This window comes from Pseudophryne corroboree, chromosome 12 (assembly GCF_028390025.1).
Source record: "Pseudophryne corroboree isolate aPseCor3 chromosome 12, aPseCor3.hap2, whole genome shotgun sequence".
Classification (NCBI taxonomy): Eukaryota; Metazoa; Chordata; class Amphibia; order Anura; family Myobatrachidae; genus Pseudophryne; species Pseudophryne corroboree.
The window spans coordinates 141,061,686-141,081,771 of NC_086455.1; positions in this window are offsets into that span (position 1 = coordinate 141,061,686).

Consider the following 20,086-nt stretch of genomic DNA (forward strand, 5'->3'; position numbering starts at 1 on the left):
TATACACAAATCACGCTTGCATGTGCTTCACATAACGCTTATGATGACGAGATTTACGCACAAATATGCAAAACTTCGTATCACGTTGCGTCGTGTATTGCCCACACAACCGTGCGGTCCAATCGTACCGCTCATAGACACTTGCTATCTATAAGTGATAGGATCACTGGAGTCTCCACCCTGTGCTCTAAAACAGCTGGAGTGTAATACCATGAAAACTTTATCACACTCCGTTGCACGTACTCACCTAGACCGTGCTCACCACGTTTTCACCTAGACCGTGCTTCACCAAGCTTCACCAAGCTTCACCAAGATCACCAAGTTCACCAAGCGGGGTTCAATACATTCACACCCTATTCAGCCCACACTAACATTCTATAGTTTTCTGATCAGAAAATATCCTTTCCTGTTAACTGATAGCTTTCCCCAGAGGTAATACAGTAAAAAAGGTTTTTAAACTAAATATTGGAAACTGATCAATTTGTTCTATTATCGCGTGGTTACCGTCTCGCGCCTAAACTAAAACAATGCTATTGTGTGATTTGTATTTAGCGGTCGTACTTTTACGCACGTTGCGTGAACACGCCACGTGCGTACGTCTTTACGTTGCGTACGCAGTCCCGCACGCTGTCCGAGACACGTGTACAAAGGCCGTACATCCGCAGTACTGCAAATCCCACGCTTCTATAAATGTAAGCGATATTTAACTATAATCGCTTACTGAACACAACACACAGTTTCTACTGTATAAACCTTTATAACTAGGCCAGGCTGCGTGTGCGTCTTACACTTACTTCTTTAACTATTAACTCTATATTTTAACTAAATAGCAACAAATTTTCTCAGTACAGGTCAAAATGAATCTAGTAATCAATGCTTACGGCAATAATGCGAGCAGATATGCAAAGTACAAAATACAGGTGTATGCGTGTGTTGCGTGCGCATTTGGCGCCAAACAGAAATTTGCAGATTTAAAAAAAATAGCTTTTGCGTTCTTACCTTACGGATCCCTCCAGCATCCCTTCAAACCATGCAGGGCAGACGCTTATCTAATCAGCACTAGTGTATCCACCGACCAAGAGAAGGCTTACAGGGGATACCTTTCCGCCCTTTGCTGATAGATAAAGTCTGCGAAAACTTGCTAGGCTGCGGGTATGAGGAAGAACCGGACGAGCTCCCAATTGATAATGTCGATATTATCTTAGACCGAAAAGCTATACCTCTAGATACACTATTACCGTGGAGCCGCTATTGCCGCTAGACTGAATACACGTGCTACGCACTTTGTACGCTATTTGCGTACAGAGTCCCGCACGTGATACGTACTTGGCGTACACACGCCGCGCTGAGTGTACAGAGTACACACAGCGTGCGCACACACAATAGATAACCTTTAAACCTTGTTAATGATAAAATGCAATGATATGATTACACCTTAAACCCTTAACAGCAAAGTACTGCAACAATGTTATATCTTTAAACCTTAAGTAGCGCTGACGGTATAAAGTACCCGCAGTGCGTACACCTTATCAATACTTATACACCTTATACAGATAAATACACTCTAAAACCCTTGCAGGAAAGTGAAGACACAACACTGATTTGTAGTTGCAACCACAGGGTTCTAAGGCCACAGTGGATTAATTCCAAAAGGTAAACAGTACAAATCATACACTACAGGATAACAAGATAAATCTAAACAGAATAATGGCTACAGAGAATGTACATACGTGAGAATGTTCGCAAGCGCAACCCGGCCGGTCCTCCGCTAGTCAGATAGAAAGCGTTCAGAGTCTTCTGACCGGCCAGGCAACAATGGGCTTTTTATACACAACATGCATACACAATACAATGGTCACTGTAATCTCATTGTCCATTGGACACAGGGATGTGTCTTTACATTACAGAAGAGGTCATAGGTGGATTTGAATAGGTGGGCGATGTCTTTACCCAACTGCTCTTGTGGGTGGTATCCTCTAGATTCCCGCCGCATACATAATATACAGTAAATACAGTTAATGTTCATATTCTACTTTTGCACATAACTATACACAGGAACATGCGATCTTTCTCTAACCAACACCGGAATGTTACCCTCAAAATACCCTACAGCTGGATACTAGACATCACCTTCCAACCTTTATCTGACCCTATATATATAATCTTCCACTGCTGGGGGAGAAACAGTTGCTTATTCAGACCACAGGTTCACCTAATAATGTAAATATATACAAGTCTAAGACAAGTTTCAAGGCGCCATATTCCTCACTTATAGCAGTTTTAGTCAAAGACCAGAACGAGGCAAAATGTCATAATCCTGTTGTCGGATTCTCGCTGGTTTTGGATTCCATATAAGGTGCCGCGCGTCACTGCCATTTTCATTCCGGCATTGGAGAGTATAGCGAGAGGACGTGTCTCCGTCCTCACTCAGTGTCTGTGCGGGAGGGAAAGTGGGGTGGCGATTCCAGTGCTGTCTTGTGCTGCTCAGTCCAGTGTAGTGTCTTATGCTGCATCAGTCCAGTCACAGTGGTGGTGTCCTCTGCTGCCATATGTCCAGTGCTGCTGTATAAGTACAGTCCAGTGGTGCTGTGTTGTGCTGCATCAGTACAGTGGTGGTGTCTTGTGCTGCATCAGTCCAGTCACAGTGGTGGTGTCCTCTGCTGCCATATGTCCAGTGCTGCTGTATAAGTCCAGTCCATTGCAGTGGTGCTGTGTTGTCTTGCATCAGTCCAGTGGTGGTGTCCCTGTGCTGCTGTTTAAGTCCAGTGGTACTGCCGTATATGTCCAGTGATACTGCCGTATATGTCCAGTGGTACTGCCGTATAAATCCAGTCCAGTGATACTGCCGTATATGTCCAGTGGTACTGCCGTATATTTCCAGTGATATTGCCGTATATGTCCAGTGGTACTGCCATATAAATCCAGGGTTACTGGTGTATAAATCCAGTCCATTGATACTGCTGTATATGTCCAGTGGTACTGCCATATAATTCCAGTGATAGTGCCGTATGTCCAGTGGTACTGCCATATAATTCCAGTGGTACTGGCGTATAAATCCAGTTCAGTGATAATTCCGTATATGTCCAGTGGAACTGCCATATAATTCCAGTGATACTGCCGTATATGTCCACTGGTACTACCGTATAAATCCAGTCCAGTGGTACTACCGTATAAGTCCAGTCCAGTGGCGCTGCCATATAAGTTCACTGGTGCTGTCCTGTGCTGTATATTATTTACTCCAAATAAAGGGGTTATTAATATTTAATCCAAATAATTTTTACAGGGTTTGCCCTGTGTGGTATAGAGGTACGCTCTCTTTGCAGCATTTTGTTACATAACTCCAGAAAAATAATGGAGAACAAAAATTTGGAGGATAAAATAGGGAAAGATTAAGAACCACTTCCTCCTACCGCTGCTGTTGTTGCTGCTGGGAGTCGCTCGTCATCACAGAGGGGATGTCGGAAGACCACTTGTAATACTTCAACTAAGCAAATGACTGTTCAACAGTCCTTTCCGAGGAAGATGAAATATGACAGCAGTTATCCTGTTGCAAAGCGTATAACTGAGGCCTTGACAGCTATGTTGGTGTTAGACGAGCGTCCGGTATCCGCTATTAATGCAGTGGGACTGCAGTGCCAAGCCTAGATGGGCCAGGTGTTTGTGCCGCACACTTGTGTCGCTTAGCTTAACCATACAGCTACCTCATTGCACCTCTTTTACTTCTTTGTATGATGTGCTGTTTGGGGACTATTTTTTTTTATGTGCCATCCTGTCTGCCACTGCAGTGCCACTCCTAGATGGGCCAGGTGTTTGTGCCACACACTTGTCGCTTAGCTTAGTCATACAGCTACCTAATTGCACCTCTTTTACTTCTTTGCATGATGTGCTGTTTGCTATTTTGATGACGTTCTGACATTTTTCACATTTATTTCAGTTTGATACTCACAATCAAGATGAGGGGAGTGTGGATGACGTCTTGGAGGTGTGTCCAAAATTTGGAGTGGGGGGACACAACATACGGACGATAATCTTCGTGGCGGGGTAGCCTGCTGTGTTTGGGCCGGGACATACGACCTTGCTTTCTTTTCGGCCACAGTTTTTTGTGGTGATGTCTTTCAGAAGTGCCACTTCTGCTGCTCCATACTTCTTTTGATGGACCTTTTAATGAAAGTGCAATTTTGTTATGGCCATTCCTTTACAAGCATACCCTATACTACAATGGACACTTTACCTGCTTCCGCAGCGTCATCATCATCAGATGTGATAGGAGTTACTGGCCGACGAGTAGTACTGCTTTTTTCTAACACTGTATAAAATAAAAAAATAAAAAATTTTCATGCTATTGTGTATACATCCACCCATTATGCTTATAAACATTTATTCTTTTAGAAATGCTTGGTTTTTATTTATAAAAACATAAGGACCGGAAATACAAAAATAAAAAACAAAAAAATAAAAACATTGACCAAAACACATATGCACTATGGCAACATCAACACAGGAAAACATGTACAGGACACTGACATAGGTCACAAGTTAAAGAAAAAACAAACAAACAAAAAATCACACACATCTTCATCTTGTATTGAAAGGATAAATATTACAGATGCAATATATACATTGCTCTGTGATGTGGCACTCCAAAGACACATTACCACTATATGATCCAAAACAAAATGTAGCCATTTTTATAAAAATTACACTGCAGTGTGGTGTCACGGTACAAATACAAGCAAAAAAATAACAAAAAAATAGTGTTATTGTAATTAAATAATTAACATTATCTAATAATGACATTACACATGTAAGTGGTTCACAAACCACTTTCCACTACTCCAGCCTCTAACATGACAACCACTTTTTTTTTAAACATTGCACATGGATCACTTAAATATAAAACATAGTCACAATTTTTAAATAAAAAACGGACAAAAGGAAAACATTATTGCAGGACAATTCAGAGACACACCAAGTCCAAACTACACATGCAAAATATCTGTCAGAAAAACACATGACATACAATAAAGTAAGATGTTACCTTGGCTTTTGTATAAAACATTAACCAAAACAATGTATTTGCTGACACACACTTGAAGATGGGAGTAATATGCAACGTCACATGACACACATTTAAAAAAAAACAAAAAAAACATAGAATGTAAATGCAAATACACATGCTCATCATTCTTCCTGGGCCTATCTGAATCCCGGACATGGGTTGCAGAGACAACTTCTGGAGGTATTACACTCCGCATTGGCTCCTCATACTCCAGATATCTTGCAATATAGGGCTGCCCACCGCCAGTTTTCCGAGCCTCCTTGGCCATTTTGGACTTGACACGTCGCTTTATGTCATAGTACCGTTTGCGGCACGTGTCCTCCGTCCGCTTGACCACCCCCTCACTATTGACAGCAGCAACAACTTTCGCCCACAACACCGTCTTCCTCCGTGTTGGCACCTTGGCGGACTCAGGGCTAAATAGCTGACTCTGATACTTCATCAGCTCACGCACCAATGCCACATTTTCAGCAAAACTAAACTTTACATTCCGCCCAGTCTTAGTAGTGGTGCGTGGCTGCGGAGCACTCTGACTGTCACTATCACTTGAGGCTGCTGCAGCAACCTCACCCACCTCCTCCACCTCACTAACCTCACTAACACTCACCTCCTCCACATGACCAACCTCCTCCCCCTCACTCACACCCTCCACCTCTGAGTCACACATAATTGTGTGTCTAAACAGTTAACACAGGAAAAAAAACAAAAAACAACACACTCTCTGCACTACCACTACACAACACACACACACACACACACACACACACACACACACACACACACACACACACACAAACACTGACAAGGGACTATAAAGAAAAATAACTTGGACTAAAAATGAGACAAAACCACAAAATACAAGACAACAAGAATGACAAGACGACTTTCAAACACAATACCACACTCAGAAATCGCTACCAACACTCCTCACCAAACCACAAATTCACCTACCTCCACAGCACAACCTCCCTCCTCCTCACCACTAACTAAACCCACGAGGTGCGGACGGTTTGGGGCGTATTTATATGGTTGCGCACAGACACTCCTACCATCTGAAACACAACCAATCACGAACGGGGATGAAAATCGAAATTGAAAGTGAAAATGCGGCCGCAGGAAAAAAAACAACCCTGACGCGTTTAACTTAGGGAAAAAAACAGCAAATACAACAAAAACACGTACGCAAACGACAATGATGGCCGTAAATGTGCCAAAAAAACACGACTGCCATCGACATCGGGAAACACGACAACCATAAAGTCGACTGCTTCGTAACTTTGCGTATATGGATTCAAAAAGTTGCATGAAAATGCACCCGATACAAAACGAGTTTAAACACTACACAAACCGACTCAAACACGAATATTAGTTAATATTGGCCCTGGTCTGGGTATACGCTACCTTATAAATATATGGAGGGGTGTCCGTTCTGAATGTGTGTGTGTGTGAGAGGCATGTGTGTGTGTGTAAGTGAAAGGCATGTGTGTGTGTGTAAGTGAAAGGCATGTGTGTGTGTGTAAGTGAAAGGCATGTGTGTGTGTGTAAGTGAAAGGCATGTGTGGGTGTTTAAGTGAAAGCGGCGTGTGTGTTTAAGTGAAGGAGGCATGTGTGTGTGTGTGAAAGTGGCGTGTATTTTTAAGTGAAGGAGGCATGTGTGTGTGTGTGTGTGTGTGTGTGAAAGCGGCGTGTGTGTTTTTAAGTGAAGGAGGCATGTGTGTGTGAAAGCGGCGTGTGTGTTTAAGTGAAAGAGACGTGTGTGTGTTTAAGTGAATGAGGCGTTTGTGTGTTTTTTTTATATATATCTAGTGTTCACACTAGGTGTCTTTCACAGGGCGCTGCGCCCTGCCCCTTTTTTAGACAGCTGAATCCCGCCCTGCCCATTTTTGTGCGCCCTGCCGCCCCGCCGTTTGCTGCCTGCCGGACCCCGCTACGCCGCCGGACCCAGCCATGCGCCGCCGGACCCGGTAAGCACATGAGAGTCCCCCTGGGCTAAATTAACCTTGTAAGTATTTTGCAGCTGTAAACTTCAATCTCAGTGCTCTCTACCTGGTGCAATGTGCCTCAGTGCTCTCCACGTGGTGCAATGTGCCTCAGTGCTCTCTGTCTGGTGCAGTGTGTCTCAGTGCTCTCTACCTGGAGCAAAGTGTCTCAGTGCTCTCTACCTGGTGCAATGTGTCTCAGTGCTCTCTACCTGGTGCAGTGTGCCTCAGTGCTCTCTACCTGGTGCAGTGTGCCTCAGTGCTCTCTACCTGGTGCAGTGTGCCTCAGTGCTCTCTACCTGGTGCAGTGTGCCTCAATGCTCTCTACCTGGTGCAGTGTGCCTCAGTGCTCTCTACCTGGTGCAGTGTGCCTCAGTGCTCTCTACCTGGTGCAGTGTGCCTCAATGCTCTCTACCTGGTGCAGTGTGCCTCAGTGCTCTCTACCTGGTGCAGTGTGCCTCAGTGCTCTCTACCTGGTGCAGTGTGCCTCAGTGCTCTCTACCTGGTGCAGTGTGCCTCAGTGCTCTCTACCTGGTGCAGTGTGCCTCAGTGCTCTGCCTGGCGCAATGTGTATAACGTGCTCTACCTGTCGCAGTGTGTATAGGAGGTTCTACCTGGTGCAATGTGTATTAGGTGCACTACCGTGTGGTGTAATGTGAATTGCCACTATTATGTGGCCACGCCCCTTCCCCACGAAACAATGCCCCTAGATTTTTGCTGCGCGCCTTCGGCGCGCACTGTCCTAGCTTTTGCCTATAGGAATGGGAGCACCAAGCATTATAGTATGTACCTAAGTTTGCCCATCTAACTTAAAAATGTGCCCTCCCGAATGAAAAATGTGCCCTCCCGAATGGAAAAATGTGCCCTCCCCGTGATCAGCACCCTGCCCTAAAAAAATCCTAGGGTGAACACTAATTATATCGGCACACCGCTGCGCAAAAGCATCTCCATCGAGACCTGCTGGCAGGTGAGGGAGTACTGTAGGTGTACTATAATGGTATGCTGGGGTCTGTTTTATTGTAATGACTGACTTGGAGTGCGTCCACTTTCTATGTGTATCTATATTACTATTGGGAAAGGTACCTGAGCACGCTGCTACTGTTCACCCCTAGTGCCGGATAGCTACATATGGTATGTGTGTGTATATGTAGGGGGGCACCAACATTTATCATGCCTCCGGGCGGCTGGGACGAACTTACTCCACTGGCTGCACATGCCCAATGGTAGCAGCTTCTTCTACTAAGTTTGCTGTGTGGTTCCGAGTCCTCAGTCAGTACACTGGACCAGAGAGTAGCTACCAGGAAGAAGAGACAAGAGCCTTACCATGAGGTGGGAGAATGTGTGCTTAGAAAGTGTAGTACTGATTGTGTATTTATTACGGTATGTATAACCTTTTCCTGACCACTTATCTTATTTATATTATTTAAATATGTTTGATACAGTCTATACTATACACCAGTGGTTCACAAACTTTTTTGAATCACAGCGCCCTAGGCCAAAAGTTTTTTTTATTGAGAAATTTAGAAAGAAATATTAAATTAAGTAAATTGTGTTTATATATCATTGTTAGGTTCAGTTATGTGGTGAGGGACAAGATTTTCTTTTGTTTGTCCACATAGTTTATGATTGGCATCCACCATTACTGGTTTTGTCTATTATATTGACCACAAATAATTTGAATTGGTCCTGGACCACACACCCAGGGCACCCCTGCAAGGGGTGGTCTTCAGTATGCCAGCTGTCGGGATCCCGGTGCACAGTATACCGGCGCCGGAATTCCGACAGCCGGCATACCGACACTTATTCTCCCTCGTGGGGGTCCATGACCCCCCTGGAGGGAGAATAAAATAGCGTGGCGCGCGTAGCACGCCACCGTGCCCGCAGCGTGGCGAGCGCAGCGTGCCCGCAAAGGGCTCATTTGCGCTCGCCACACTGTCGGTAAGCCGGCGGTCGGGCTCCCGGCGCCGGTATGCTGGTCGCCGGCATACCATACCACACCCCCTGCATGAGCCTCGCAGCACGCCAGGGATCCACACCACACAGTTTGAGAACCACTGCTATACACCATCTATAGCGTTAAATATTAATACTGTATTCCATATAGTAACCAGTTTATAAAAAGATCAATGTTTACATTATTGTCCAGCGTCATTACTAGGTTCTTCTAACGCTCCCCCAGACTCCCACACTTGCTCCACTGTTACGCAGAATGAGAGATTGTTGGCCGCATTTGGAAAACCCCCCCCTCTAGAAATCCTGCATTTGCCACTGCCATTGGTGGTGTCCTAAGTTGGCTGGGCAGCTACTCAGCTTCCCCTAGCTGAAAGTAGATGAGCCATCATTGCGCTATGACATCCCTGCCCTGCGCACTTCCATGCGCAGAATGAAAAGAAATGTTAAAATAAATTAAATTAAAAAGAAAAAAAAAGCCTGGAAAAAAAAATATTTTTAAAAACAATCGGTCACTGCATTCTGGCAGGATCTCAGCAATTTGAGAGCTGCATCATGTATAGCCCTAGTGTATGGCCAACACAAATGTAATAATCTTCCTTATTCACTAACATATCTTGTGAGAAGTTGTGACAGATGTTGTTAGTTTTTAAGATGTAGCTCCGTAGTGTCTGAGCAGCTTTTTGTGATCAGTTTTTATGATTTGTAGCCAATCAGATCTTCAGACTGGGCGCAGCTGTAAGAGTTGATTTTTTAGATTTTTTTGCGCAATCTTAAATATGAAAAAGAAGTGCCACAGGTCACTTGTGTATAATATAAGTATGACAGGTATGCAATGAATTTTGGGAGATACAAAGTGAAGTCCATTGATTTTCAGATGCTTTAGGGAAATATATTTTGGTAAAAGTCAATGTCTGCTCCTTCATTTTAAATGAGCCTGTTTAACCAAATGTCTCAAAAGGGACTTTAACATTTAAAGGGCAGTATACTAAAGTGTTGCACTGCTATAATCAATTATTGTGCTAAATAACGGGCCTAAGGGAATCCTTTAATTTTAGCTCACACCATGCTTTCTGCTTGCTTAGCATTAGTCTCATTAATTGTCTCTGCCCTCTGGTATATAGCATATGAAAACTGGGAAAGCTGATCACTGTCAGTGAATGTTATACTGTAGGTACCTTTGCAGAGATGTATTGGGGCAAGACAGGACATTTTCTGTATTATTTTTAATACTTGATCACAAATTGTTAATAATGACCAACTCTGATTTACTACTGTATGTCTCAATCTTCAGGGCCAGATTAACAATGGGGCCGATGGAGCTCCAGCTCCAGGCCTCCACATAAAAATAGGCCCGTCATGCTAGCAGCAGGATGGTGACCAGGCACACAGCTGGCCAAACAATCATAAATCATAAGTATTAAAATAGTTTTTCCAGTATTTTCACAAAATGATGCATATTTTCTATGTTTATGTATTTAGGAAGTCTTTAGGGCTCATAGTGTATAGGGTGTACACACCCACATGGCTCTGGCCACACCCACACAGCACTAGTCACAGCTCCTTCCCTTATCAGTATAGGCCCTTGAAAATGTTCAGCTCCAGACCCATGTGGCCCTTAATCCAGCCCTGCCAATCTTACATTAAGATAACACACAATGTAACCAACAGGGCATAGAGGGACATAGAGAGACACATAAGGAAAACCAGAACTGGATATGGAGAGTTGTCCTACGGCGCTGTATGTTTAATGGCTTAATGATGTCAAGAATACCGGTGGTTATATGGTTCAACCAAGGTCCACCAGCTTTGAGCTTGTTTAAGCTTATTTGCACTTGTGCTGCTAACCAGATAAAGTATGTTTGAGGTTCCATCCATACTTTTGAATAGTTTTTAATGGTGAAAAACAGTTAAATGTGAGTGGTGGACTGCTAGCTTGGTAGTGTTCACAGCTGGAATTAAAAAAAATCCTTTTTATATTCCTTAAAAATCCTACTTAAAAAATGTAAGTAATGCAATTTTTTTTTTTAATGAACCATTAACCTGAGATGCAAATGTCAAATGTGAAATGTGACTAAACTGCGCATTTCGATCAATAAATTTGAACCAGGGTCATTTGAAGACCATGAAGATGATCATGTGGCGGATGTATTAAGCCTTGGAGCAGGGCCGTTTCTTGGGGCAGGCGAGCAGTGCAACCGCACTGGGCGCCCGCCGCGGCACTAACTGTGGCTCCCTGCTTCCCCCTCCTATTTCTCCCCGAGTAACCCGCTCGGGGGGCGGAGTTTCACGGAATGGCGCAGTTGCGTCATTACTTCACGACGCAACCCCATCACTCCGCAAACCCCCCCCCCCCCCCGAGCGGAGTACAGAGGGGGATCCAAGTTAGGAAGAGGGAAAGGCCGGCGCGAGGAGCGACTGGTGAGGCGGGCCGAAGAGCGGTAATCGCCTCTGTAAGTATTCTCTCTCTCTCTCAATGTGTAAAATGGGGACACCTGCCGTAATGTGTGAAATTCGGACTCTTGCCTGCCGTAGTGTGGGGATTTAATGTATCAAGGGCATTGCGGTGTGTGGCATAATATGGTGCAGGGGGCATTACTTTGTGGGGCTTAATATGGTAGAATTTTTTTTCCTGTGGTGGTCGTGATCTGTTGGAGCAGGGTCAAAAACTGGATTGTGAGGTAGTCTTTTCAGACGAGGCCATGCCCATTTAAATGAGGCCACACCCATTTAGATGAGGCTACGCCCCCTTGCCGGGTGCGCACGCAAGTTTTTTTTTAAATCTAGGTGTGTGTGTGGGGGGGGGCACATTTTTTTATGTCATGGGGGGGGCGTATTTTTAAATCTCGCACTGGGAGCCAAATTGGCTAGAAACAGCCCTGCCTTGGAGAGAGATAAAATACCAGCAAATCAGCTCCTACCTGCCATCTTGCAGGCTGTGCTTGAAACATTACAGGAGCTGATTGCTTGGTACGTTATCTCTCCCCACTCTCCCCGAATTAGTACGTATGGCCCAGTAGATGTTTAACAGGTGAAATTCTAATCAACCAGCGGCGGCGCCGACCTCTTATTACTACAGGGTCATGTCGGTCTGAAATTTCCACATTTGAAATCGCGAATCCAGCACATATGCACAAACCAACAAGCTGGCTTCTAGGGACTGCATTGGCTATAGATAGGACTGGAGAGCGTCTCCCATTCGATGGGCTTTCTCTGCTAACTGTAGTCTGGATTGGCAGTCCCTAGGGGAGAAAACCACTCCCCCCTGGCCAGTGGCGAATTTCCCATTAGGCACGTGAGGCACGTGCCTAGGGGTGGCACTTGTTTGGGGGCGACACTTGGATGCTTGTGTTGGTAATGTCAGCCCAAAAAGAACCATTAGCTGCAAATTATATCCACTGTACTGTACCATATGCCATCTTGAATGGAGTGTAAACGGGTAGGACATGCACATACTGTAAGTTGTCCTACATAGTAAATATGTACAATATTTTTTTTATTATTATACTAGCTGGAGTACCCAGCGTTGCCTGGGATTTTAAGAATGTCTGTTTACAAAAATAAAGTTAAATATTAAAAACACAGTATAAATAACATGTTTGTTCCCAGATTGTAAGTCAGATGTGTACTAAGTTTGGTGTAAATTGCTCCAGGCCTTCCACAGTTTTGCTGTCTGCTGACATACTCTGTGCTACTGTCCCACCCCTAGGGGTGCTAGGGGTGTCTGACCCCCACAGTGTTTGTTTCCAGAGTGTAAGTCATATGCGTACCAAGTTTGTTGTAAATTGCTGCAGGCATTCCAGAGTTATGCTGTCTGCTGAAATACTCAGTGCTGCTGCCTCACCCCTAGGAGTGCTAGGGGTGTCTTCCCCCCACAGTGTTTGTTGCCAGATTGTACGGCATATGTATACCAATTTTTGAGTACATTGCTCCAGCAATTCCGGTGTTATGCTGTCTCCTGATATACTCTGTGCTGCTGTCTGCCCCCCTAGGGGTGCTGTGGATTTCTAATTGTTTTAGTTACCTCCGCTGTGTTTTAATACGTTTGCATGTGAAATTTCACGATCTTCGCTTGTAAACTGTGGATTTGTATAGAAAGACAGAAGAACAATTTTTCATTTTTGTATATTAGATTAAATTGGCTATCATCAAGTGAGGGCCTATAACCAATCAGTAAAAATCATAAAATTAGACAGGTAGGCAGCCATTACCGTTGTGCCTAGGGGCACCCTTACTACTAAATCTGCCCCTGGTGATGCATTATTTGTGAGGACACATCTGTATCCATGCAGAGGCAGAGGTCACAGTGTTAGTGGCAGTGTGAGTGCTGTGTGTGAGTGGGTTGGTTGTGCAGTAGTGTTCGGAATATGTGTAAGGAGCATTATGTGTGTCATGTAAAAATGCATTAATAATGTGCAACATATGTGTAAAGGGCCACTATGTGTGTCATTATGTGTATAAGGGCATTAATAATGTGCGGTATATGTGTAACAGGGTACTACTGTATGTGTGTTATTATGTGTATAGGGGCACTAATAATGTGCAGCAAATGTGTAGGGGGCACTATGTGTGTCATGTGTATAAGGGCATTAATAATGTGAGCCATATGTGTAAGGTACATTATGTGTAAAAGGGCATTAATAAAGGTTGTCATAATGTGTAAGGCGCATTATGTTTATAAGGACTTTAACGTGTCTCATATGTGTAAGGGGCATTACTGTGTGGAATTGTGTATAAATGCATTACTAATGTGTGGCATTGTGTATAAGGTGCTCTACTATGTGCGTTGCATATAGAAAGGGCACTACTGTGTCGTCTAATGTGAATAAAGAGCAATAAGGTGAGGTGTATTGTGAATAAGGAGCAATTCAGTGTGATGTAATGTGAATAAGGGGCTCTACTGTGAGGAGTAATGTTTATAAGCTAAAGTAATACTACTGTGGGATGTAATATGAATTATGGACACTATCGCAAGATAAAATGTGAATAAAGTTGCAGTACTGTGTGGCGTAATTGGAATTGGGGTTACTATTGTGTGGCCATGCCCCTTCCCAGCAAGAAGATGACCCTTTTTGGGCTGTGCGTCAAATGTGTGAACTGTTCCTATTTAAAATATAGGGGGTACAAGGACTGCTATGGGTGAGGGGTGATGGTGCTGGGAAAGATGTGCAAGGTCAGAGGCAGAACCAGCGGTGGTGCTAGGGGGCACCAGCCAAAATCTTGCCTAGGGCATCATATTGGTTAGGGCTGGCTCTGCTGATATACAGTAATATATATACTTTTCTATAGCTTCTATACTGCTTGTCAGGACACATGGTCACAGATACACCGCTCTGTACTGATATATACAATAATTTTAAATAATTTTCTGTAGCTTCTATACTGCTTGTCAGGACATACATGTGTCACAGTTACACCGCTCTGTACTACTACTGATATAAAGTAATATATATACTTTTCTATAGCTTCTATACACATGTGTCACAGTTACACCGCTCTGTACTACTACTGATATAAAGTAATATATATACTTTTCTATAGCTTCTATACTGCTTGTCAGGACACACATGTGTCACAGTTACACCGCTCTGTACTACTACTGATATAAAGTAATATATATACTTTTCTATAGCTTCTATACACATGTGTCACAGTTACACCGCTCTGTACTACTACTGATATAAAGTAATATATATACTTTTCTATAGCTTCTATACTGCTTGTCAGGACACATGTGTCACAGTTACACCGCTCTGTACTACTACTGATATAAAGTAATATATATACTTTTCTATAGCTTCTATACTGCTTGTCAGGACACACATGTGTCACAGTTACACTGCTCTGTACTGATATATACAATAATATATATACTATTCTATAGCTTCTATACTGCTTGTCAGGACACATGTGTCACAGTTACACTGCTCTGTACTGATATATATATATACAATAATATATATACTTTTCTATAGCTTCTATACTGCTTGTCAGGACACACATGGGTCACAGTTACACCGCTCTGTACTGATATATACAATAATATATATACTTTTCTATAGCCTCTATACTGCTTGTCAGGACACATGTGTCACAGTTACACCGCTCTGTACTGATATACAATAATATATACACTTTTCTATAGCTTCTATACTGCTTGTCAGGACACATGGTCACAGTTACATTGCTCTGTACTGATATATACAATAATATATATACTTTTCTATAGCTTCTATACTGCTTGTCAGGACACATGGGTCACAGTTACACTGCTCTGTACTGATATATACAATAATATATATACTTTTCTATAGCTTCTATACTGCTTGTCAGGACACATGGGTCACAGTTACACCGCTCTGTACTGATATATACAATAATATATATACTTTTCTATAGCTTCTATACTGCTTGTCAGGACACATGTGTCACAGTTACACCGCTCTGTACTGATATATACAATAATATATATACTTTTCTATAGCTTCTATACTGCTTGTCAGGACACATGGGTCACAGTTACACCGCTCTGTACTGATATATATACAATAATATATATACAAGGCTGGGACTGCGTTGACTTATACAGTCATAGTCACTGTTCTACATTTATAGTGCAAATCTAGGAGGTGGGACGCCACGCTCCGTTGCCCCACATTTTCGTACTTGATATCACACATTTTTTCCCCTTATTTAGTTTTAATTTTATTATCATCATTATTATTATTTTCACTGTATTGTTATTTGATTCTTTCTTCTTTTTTGTATATTCTAGAACATTACTTTGTAATCACAGTAATGTTTATTTAGTTACATCCCAAGACAGCTTGGTGTAACAATAAAAACAGATATACTTTACCAAACACTGTCAATTTATATACTTTCAGGTGCGGTGTAATTTGACTGGCGGACGCTACTGTGCACTGGGAGGCATCATATGATTGAAAACGTGCTTGTTCCAACAGTGAACAAATACACTGAAGGCATATTACACGCTGTCTGCTACAACAACATTTTTTAAGCCAATATTGGATGCAAATATTATTACAAACAAGGAGCAAAGATACATATGGTGAATAAGCGTAGAACAGATACAGTATATTCTGCTGTATATGTGGATCCACCATCTCTTTTGGCATTAGAAACATTGGCCCTCATTCCGAGTTGTTCGCTCGTTCTTTTTCTTCGCATCGGTGCGATAAGTCGCAAACTGGGCATGCGCAATGTTAGCAGTGCGTCTGCGCTAAGTAAATTAGCACAAAAGTTTGGTATTTTACTCACGGCTTAACGAAGATTTTTCTTCGTTCTGGTGATCATAGTGTGATTGACAGGAAGTGGGTGTTTCTGGGCGGAAACTGACCGTTTTATGGGTGTGCGTGAAAAAACGCAGGCGTTTCAGGGAAAAACGCGGGAGTGTCTGGCGAAACGGGGGAGTGGCTGGGCGAACGCTGGGCGTGTGTGTGACGTCAAACCAGGAACGAAACTGACTGAACTGATCGCAGTTGCAGAGTAAGTCTCGAGCTACTCAGAAACTGCAAAGAAATTTCTAATCGCTATTCTATTCACAATTCTGCAAACCTTTCGTTCGCAATTCTGCACAGCTAATATTCACTCTCAGTAGGCGGCGGCTTAGCGTGTGCAAAGCTGCTAAAAGCAGCTAGCGAGCGAACAACTCGGAATGAGGGCCATTATCGGCAGAAGAGCTGAACCTTTCCTGAAGGCTCTTAGTGAAAACTTGATTGGGATCCTGAGAGAGAATGAAGGTTTTTACAGAGAAATATGAAGAGTGCTGGACCACAAAAGAACATTTGATATTCCGCCAAATTGTGTCTGTGTAATTTGCAAATGCAGAGTCAGCGAGGAGGTTTAATCAACTTAAAATTCACAGTTCCGGCTGCTCAGAAAGAAATAAAGAGGGAAAATAGAGAGAAGAATTTCTGAGATGTGATATATTCACATTAACTGTAACACACTTTTCACAAACTAGACATGTGTGCGTCTTCTACATACAGTACAGGTGTGTTTGCGTGTGTAATTAAAACGCACTGTACGATTCACACTTATACATATAAAAACACAGTAATGTTAGCTCATAAAACACCAGGGCTTGATCTTCTAACATGGGTGGTCATTCCGAGTTGATCGCTAGCTGCATTTGTTCACAGCGCAGCGTTCACGCTAAAAAACGGCTGTTCTGCGCATGCGTATGGACTGCTGGCCGCAGAGTGATTGACATGAAGGGGGCGTTTCTGGGTGGCAACTGACCGTTTTCAGGGAGTGTGCAGAAAAACGCAGGCGTGCCAGGAAAAACGCAGGTGTGGCTGGGCGAACGCTGGGCGGGTTTGTGACGTCAAATCCGGAACTGAATAGTCTGAAGTGATCGAAAGCGCTGAGTAGGTTTAGAGCTACTCTGAAACTACACGAAAAACCGTTCACACTTCTGCTAAGCTAACATACACTCCTAGTGGGCGGCGGCATAGCGTTTGCACGGCTGCTAAAAACTGCTAGCGAGCGATCAACTCGGAATGGCCCCCATGGTGCAAAGGCAAAAAAAGATTCATATTTTTTCATGCCATTAATAACCAACATCAGGGACGGACTGGGGGCTGAAATCGTCCCTGGCATGTGCGTGCACGCACCGTGAATGGGCATACGCGGGCAATAAAGACGGTGGCATGCAGCGTGTCAGGGGGGCATGAACTCGCGCCATGCCTCCAATTCTATGGAGACAAGAGGGGAGGCGGAAGATCGGCAATACCAGAGAGCCGGAGGCTGCGCTGCGCGCGGCCTTCCCGGCACTCTGTGGGACCGGACTGGCCCACCAGCACATCGGCCCTTCTGGCAGATGAGCAGTCCGGCCCTGACCAACATCAAACTCTCAGGGATTCCTTTACCAGCTTATACTTATGGCCGTCACTGATGTCAGTGCTCTCTACTAAACATTTATAAGTGTGTCTTGGATTACCAGTTGTGCACCATATACAGAGCCGGCCATAGGCATAGGCAAACTAGGCAATTGCCTAGGGCATTTGATATGCCTAGGGGCATCAGCAGCTTCTGCTGATTAAAATGATAAGCGGCATGCCTATATTCTGTGTGTAGCATTTCATATGCAAATACAGCCACAGTCTCACACAGTATATAGGCATGCTGCATATCATTTTAATCAGCAGAAGCTGCTTGTGTATCCTAGCCACATAGCACTGCAAATAAGATGCATTTTCATAAAAAAGGTGTGCCTGACGTTAGCATTGAGGCAAGATTTATGAGGACACATCTGTATCCAAGTAGAGGCAGAGGTCACAGTGTGAGTGCTATGTGCATGTGAGTCGGTTGGTTGTGCAGTAGTGTTCGGAATATGTGTAAGGAGCATTATGTGTGTCATGTAAAAATGCATTACTAATGTGCAACATATGTGTAAGGGGCACTATGTGTGTTATTATTTGCATAAGGGCATTACTAATGTGCAGCATATGTGTAACAGGATACTACTGTATGTGTGTCATTATGTGTATAGGGGCACTAATAATGTGCAGCAAATGTGTAGGGGGCACTATGTGTGTCATTATGTGTATGAGGGCATTAATAATGTGCGGCATATGTGTAAGGGACATTATGTGTAAAAGGGCATTAATAAAGGTTGTCATAATGTGTAAGATCCATTATGTTTATAAGGACATTAATAAGGTGTCTCATATGTGTAAGGGCCATTACTGTGTGGAATTAGGTGTATAAATGCATTACTAATGTGTGGCATTATGTGTATAAGGTGCTCTACTATGTAGCGTTGCATATAGAAAGGGCACTACTGTGTCATCTAATGTGAATAAAGAGCAATATGGTGTGGTATAATGTGAATAAGGAGCAATTCAGTGTGATGTAATGTGAATAAGGGGCTCTACTGTGAGGAGTAACATTTATAAGGTAAAGTGATACTGCTGGGGATGTAATATGAATTATGGACCTATCGCATGATCAAATGTGAATAAAGTTGCAGTACTGTGTGGCGTAATTGGACTTGGGGTTACTATTGTGTGGCCATGCCCCTTGCCAGCAAAAACACACCCTTTCTGGGCTGTGCGCCAAATGTGCGAACTGTTCCTATTTAAATTATAGGCGGTACAAAGACCAAAATAAGGACTGCTATAGGTGAGGGGTGATGGTGCTGGGAAAGAGGTGCAAGGTCAGAGGCAGAACCAGCGGTGGTGCTAGGGGGCACCAGCCAAAATTTTGCCTAGGGCATCATATTGGTTAGGGCCGGCTCTGACCATATATGTTTATAACAGTAACGTGCGGTGGGGTGAGGCAGGTGGGGCAGAGCCTTTCCTGTTGTACTAACATTTGTGCCAGAGTTTTGACCTTATAAAGTATATGAAAAATACAAAGAATATGTTAGAAATATCTTCTTTGCATTATTCTAATAATTTTTATAGTCAAAACTCTGGAGTAAAAATTCTATGACAGCTTAGGCACTGCCTCCCCTGCTTACCTTTTCTGCACATCTCTGATCAAAACTAAACAAATTTCCAGGAGTTTATATTGCTGCACTTGTGTTTACTGCACACATTAACCATGTGGCTCATATATAGTGTGTGTAAATCTGGCTCTGGTGCTAACCTGTGCCTCCTGAGCCATTTACCTCACTGCACAACCCTGGTGTATACGCACTTGATAACTTCTCCAGCAGTGGTCGAAGTGGAAATTTTTAAGTGGGGGTATGGAAAAGTGATGGTTGCAATTATGCATGCGCCTAAGGCGCGCACGCGCTCCGGAAAAGGGGGTGAGGCCACTCAAAAGGGGGCGTGCCTTTTAGTGTAGTTTACCACACTATATACCCCTTACGCACCACAATAGTAGGACCCCTTATACTATCTAGTACTGGTGCCCCTTTCACATTATACCACATGGTATGAGCCGAAATTCACATTATAGCACACGGTATGAGCCGACATTCACATTATAGCACACAGAATGAGCCGAAATTCACATTATACCACACAGTATGAGTTGAAATTCACATTATAGCACACAGAATGAGCCAAAATTCGCATTATGCCACATGGACTGAAACAAACTTCAGGGAGATTGACAGCAGGGA